This window comes from Drosophila mojavensis, unplaced genomic scaffold (genome assembly GCF_018153725.1).
Source record: "Drosophila mojavensis isolate 15081-1352.22 unplaced genomic scaffold, ASM1815372v1 contig_136, whole genome shotgun sequence".
In the NCBI taxonomy this organism is placed as follows: domain Eukaryota; kingdom Metazoa; phylum Arthropoda; class Insecta; order Diptera; family Drosophilidae; genus Drosophila; species Drosophila mojavensis.
The window spans coordinates 16,316,778-16,323,146 of NW_025318667.1; the positions used below are offsets into that span (position 1 = coordinate 16,316,778).

General features: G+C 32.9%; 1 long non-coding RNA gene across 1 annotated transcript; it reads right to left on the reverse strand.

Moving 5' to 3' along the window:
• Nucleotides 1–2,699: 2,699 nt before the first annotated feature.
• Nucleotides 2,700–2,966, reverse strand: LOC122757556. The gene is made up of 2 exons (XR_006357626.1): nucleotides 2,926–2,966; nucleotides 2,700–2,761 (listed from the first exon to the last, which is right to left on the reverse strand). It is a non-coding gene; the product is annotated as an uncharacterized LOC122757556 (long non-coding RNA).
• Between the last annotated feature and the right edge of the window lie 3,403 nt (nucleotides 2,967–6,369).

Here is a 6,369-nt window from a genome sequence, read left to right on the forward strand (position 1 = left end):
TACTGCTTCTATTATTGTTAACGCCATGTTAAAGTTTGTCATAGATAAACACACGTACACACACATATACACAGACATGCATATGCATGCACACCCACACTCAGGCATTAAGTGTTTCAATTGTTTGCTGGGCAAGGCAATTGTTTAGTTATGGTGCTTACTTCAGTCATTGGCAGCGGGTATGTTAGTCAACTGGGTATGCAGGCACCAATATATACATACATACATATATATATAGACGATTTATAGACCAAAACTTGATATTATATAGAATGCGATACGGCTTAGATTGAACGAACAACTATTGTAGTGTATTATGAAGTGTTAGAGCAATTTGGTTTTGCTAGTTACAGTAGATATACATATGTAACTGCATGAATTATAGATATATACATATATGTATATGTATATGTATATATATATCAATATAATCCAGCTGAGCAAGGTTTTGTTTCATAATCAAAAAAGAACTCAAACGAAAAGATTCTCAGGCACTAATGGATGTCCGTTTACGGAAAATACTAAATAAAATACCATTACATATACCAAAAGCTCAATATAGTCAAAAAATTCCGTTGTATTATCAGAAACGAATTAAGGAAATCAGGAAATTCGCAACTGAGACATGTTTTTATTTTATTATTTTTTTTTTTTTGTCGGTACAGGGTATTCGCTAGTCGGTGCCGTACACGACTAGAGCTATTTGGTTTGACTCAAACTGATTTCATTTTCATTTCTTGCTGTGCGGGCGCACCAGAAAACTTCCTCCATTGGGCTAAAAGGTTTGTTGTTTACACACATGTAATGCGCGCATACAGATGCAATTACATTTACTATGTATACAAACACACACACACACACCCACACTCGTATACATATATACACTACAACAGCCATACATACTTATATATTTATAAATATATAGCCTAAAAAAGAAAAGAAAATCAGTAACTGCGAAACGCACGCTTTTTGTGTATAGAAAAAAATAACACCCCAGAAAAACACTAAAAAATAAAAAAAATAAAAAATTAATGTGATTTCTTGTTGCTTCTATAAATATTGATATTTTTGTAAGCGCTAACGAAATGATACATAAATTGATACAAATATGATAAACATACATACATATATACATATACATATATTAAAATATGAAGTTCGCATTCGGGTGAGAGTTTAAGTAGAGCCTAGAACAAAAGGTGCAAATGTTTCAAAGATTTGATAAACAAAAACAAAAAAAAAAAAAAACTTTTGATACACATATTCGACGAATGCTAAGAAAATTTCGAGCAAACGAGAAGAAAAGAAGCATTATTATTTGAATATTACCTGAAGTAGATATGTATGCATATATACATACATACATATACATATATAGAGCATTAACACACACACACATAAGCATATAAAACATAATATATATATACATGCATATAAGTCAGTATATATGTATACATGGATGTTATATAGCCAGGCATATATACTCAATATATATACATACATATATATACATATATATATATATATATATATATATATATATATATATATATATATATATATATATGTATACCACAAGCATTGAATGAACGATTTAGCAAACGCCATTATACATAGCTGAAAGTGAATGTGAAAGTGAATTCTAAGGATATGCATTATCACAAACACTAGTACATCTATATATATATATATACATACACATATTAAAGAACGAAAAAAAAGAATAACAAATAAAAATGATACAAATAAATGTGAAAAATGCTAAATTGATTACAACACCAAAAACAACAAAATTTATTCATTTAAAACTGGTATTTAATATATTTAAATAAATTAATTTGTGGGTAAGTATCAAATGCAGATTAGGTCAAAAAATTAACTTTATTTTTTTTTACTATAGGTATTTTTCTACCTAATTACCCAATTAATTATTATTTATTTATTTATTTATTTATTATTTTTTGAAACGCCATTCATTCAAAACTTCAGTTGGTTCTGGAATATCAAAAAAAAATATTTATATTCGGCATTACTTGAATCCTACAACGTAAAAACTCTTCGAGTCTTTAATTCAATTTGTATAATATATAAAAATACTAGCAGTCCCAGCAAGCGTTGCATTGCCCTACCCTTATTTCTAGGTAAAAAATGATTAAAAGGTATGTTGTTCAGGTTGGGATACACTCTAATTAATTTATTAATCAGATTTTCATTCAAGCACCTTGTGGTAAACGACATTCTTCGTTTTTTGGTCAGGTGCAAGAACAAATAATGCGGATGGTTTGCCAACACGTGAGCATGCCACGTACAATTGACCATGAGAAAAACACGCATTTTCTAGATTGAGGCCACAAATAGTCAAAGATTGGCCCTGTGATTTGTTGATCGTCATGGCGAAGGCAAGACGAATCGGGAATTGAATTCGTTTAAACTCAAAGGGCATATCTGTTGGGATCATCGGAATCCTTGGAATAAGAACTTCCTCATCTTTAAATTTTCCTTTGAGTATCGACGCGTGAATAACATTGCTCAACAGTTTTCTTATTACTAAACGCGTTCCATTGCACAGTTTTGGTTGGTTTAAATTTCTAAGCATGATAACTACCGAGCCAACCTTCAGTTGTAAATTGTGCGGTGGTAAACCAGGCACATCCAAGGAGTTCAAAAATTCAGTTGGATAAATAATTGTCAGAATTTTCACGAATCATCAAACGATATGCGTAATAATTCATAGAACTAACCTTCTTGCCAGTTTCCTCACCTGAAACAAATGCAGTAAAAATTGTATTTTAGAGCCCCTAATAGGTTTACGACTCTTACAGCTACTCTCTACTAAATTAAGAGTGATAACTTTTTTTGTGTACCAAAAGCAAACAGAATAAAATGTATATATAAAGTTAAAATGAAAACAATGATTGATCTTACCATTCAATGGATTTATCATTTTGATATTAAAGTGATATCCATCGTCTCCTTGCCAAAACATCAGCGGGTATTGTAAAGCGTCATATGAACGGTGCGTTTCAGATATTCTTTGTAGTTGCGCAGCACTGCGTCGTGTAAGCACAATATCGCGTGCTTCCAAGCTTTCACCAACAATCAGGATTGCCACTTCATCGATTGTTGGAGCATTAAATGTGCGTTCATGTGTTCCAGCTGGTCTTTTATCTGCTCTGATTACTATTTTATAGTCATCTCTTGGCATGCGCTCTAAAGCGGTCTTGAACAACTTGACCAATGCATGATGTTCATGAAGCATTTGCTGCAAATCTTGGAGAATTGCTCTTTTCATCGCAGTGTTGATTTCTTGGCGCCGATCAAGTTGCTCTTCCATATTGCCCATGAAGTATATTTGCAAGAATTTGTGCTGTTCATCTTCAATAGGTTGCAATGATCCAATGCGATGGCAAATCTGGCCTTGAATCTTTACATTCAAAGCCATAGTTATAGTTAGATTTACAAACACTTTTTACAGAAATCTAACCAACTACATTATCCCAAATAAGAAAATAAAATTTTTAACGTAAATTACCTTAAATGTCGGATTATATCCGTGTTCTTCAATAATTTCCGCCCCAAATGAAGTCATTTGGAAACAGGCATTGTATTTTTGAGTGTTCGCTAGAAAATGTCGTGATTCTAGTGTTTCGCCATAAAGCAGGGAACGCAATGGCTCTGGTGGCGAGACCACTAATGGCAATGTCACTTTACCACTAAGGCAGCACAAACCGGGCGTTTCACCAGCAAACTTCAATGCGCCACAATGCTGGCAAACAACGTCCATTGGACCAATGCAAACTAAACGATTCAAGCTGTAGTCAATGGTACAATCATATCGAAACGCTGCTCGATTCAAATCAATCCTTGAACCATTTCGTATTGCCGTTTCACGGGCTGCCTCTCTTTGAGAAGCACGAATTAAGGCCCTTCTTTGCTGGGTACTAACGCGGCGCCTTTCTCGTTCTTCGTCAGATAATTGACTCGCGGTATTCCGTAGCCTAATTGCATTATGGGTCCGCTGGGAAAGATTAGATCTTCTAGGACGCGGCATTTTCATTAATAGTAATACTGAATATGCACAATCGCACAAAACCACATAAAATATCGAGAAATCGAGAAATATAAATAAAAATTATTTACAAAAATAATGTCGAGAAATACAAATATAAATTATTTACAAAAATAATGTCTGAGAAAAACAAATTCAACAATACCTACCTGAACTTTCGAGATATTTTGCTTTTGTCCGTATGCGTATTGTTTTTCAAAATTTTTTTTTTTAACAAATGTGCTTTTTTATGAATAGTCAGGTTCGCCTGAGGCTGTGCCGTAGACTGACTGACTACATTTGTTTATTTACTTCTACACTATTGTCAAAACTGTCACTGTTACCAAGCCTACTGGGTATAAAAAAAATTTGAACATTTGGGGAAAAAACCGCGTTTTTCAAGTATTCGGCAAATTTTTTCAGTATTTTTAAGACCCTATACTAAACTCGTTGCGGAGACAAATCCAACAAATCAAAAACCATGAAAATTGGTTCAGCCCAAATCAAGTTATAAGCAGTCTTCACTTTTACACAACTTTCTTTTATATATATAAGATGTATATATTAAGGGTTAGGTGAAATTTTAACGTTTGCCTCATATCCATATATTTTTTTAAAACTCAACCTCAAACAAGTAAGAAAGCTCTAGTCGAGACTGCTCGACTACGAGATCCCCTGAACCCTTCGAGCACAGGCATACGCACGCACGCATAAACATGCATTGGCTGCAGTGTTGGCTTACTATGGGAATTTAATTGTTTAATTATAACATAGATATACATGTATTTGCCAAAGCACAAGTCCCTAGTATCTGAAATACGCTTTTTATAAATGTGAGGGTGAGGGGGTGAATTAAGGGTTATATATTTTTTTTAAAAACCGAAATTGTAAAAATTTTTTATAAGTATACATATAAATTTTGTAGACTCTACCTTTAAAGATGAAGGAGATAAATAAATTTTTATTACTGGTTTTCGATAATGTTTTTAATCGATAACAAAATAACAGGGCACGTTAGGACACCTAGGAAAAAAAATTTCTAGCTCTTATATCTTCTGAGATGGACGCGTTCAAGCATACGGACAGACGGACAGGGCTATATCGACTCAGCTCGTCACCCTGATCAAGAATATATATACCTTATGGGGTCTGCCACGCCTCCTTCTGCCTGTTACATACATTTAACAAAACCATTATACCCTGATTTCCCATTGAAAATGGGTTCAGGGTATAAAAATGGTGTAGCAAGTTCTTTCAAGCCTTATGCAAAGTCAGAGACTTTTTACAAAATTTTATATTTGTTTTTTAAGTCAAGATATAATATATACTATATACTCTATATATTTAGTAATTATTTAATTGAATTAATCGATATTATTGAAAATTTATAACAATTGGGTCTACAATTTATATGTCTCATGCCTCCATATGCCAATGTTACATACAGTTCAGCAGAACCAATATACCCTTCATACGCATCTGGTATTTGCTTTTGCGGTGTAAGAATGTCCCCACATGTAGAAAAATGTGTGCATAGCTTGCTGCATACTTTTTGCAACGACTGTGGCTTTGCGGTTTTCCTTTCAAGAGTTGTAAGTGCTTTGACCACAGATTTTTATTTCACTGATGGGGCACACAAATATCGGAATGCCAATGCCCGGAACACTTGCAGCTGGAAACGAGGGTTTGGCTCTCGTAAATATTGAGGCGAAGTAGACATCAATTGGAACGTGAATTGTCCCCTGCGAAACAGGACACACAATACTAATATAATATGCAGCTTGATAAGTTTTTGAGTTATGTTTCATAAAAATGATTGACGATGGATATGTGGGCTATGTAGTACAGTAGAATCCGGTTATGCCGACTAACTTAGATACATATATAAATGGACGGCTTTTGGTTATGGCTTCTTTCGGGTATTAAGACGTAAAATCCTTGGTCGCTAGAACCGTAACCGTATGTAATTTAGAGTATATACTAACATTACTTTGAATTTGTTTCTTATTTTCTTGTGCTTACTTTTCTTGAATATTTTTAACGGCAACTGAGATATTTATATTATTTCATAGTTAAGGATTTTGGGTTTTTTGTTTTCAAAATTGTGATTTCCAATCTTGATTTGCCTTAACTAACTACTTAGTTATTTACTTACTTGAATTTAATAGATAATGATAAATTTACAAAATTTAATATGAGTAGAAAAATTATTATTAAATTCTGAGGATAACATGGCATAGATTATATTTTTTGTTTTATACACTTTACTTATTTAATATATATTTTTATAAATAAATATTTTGTATTTTGCTTTACTTTGA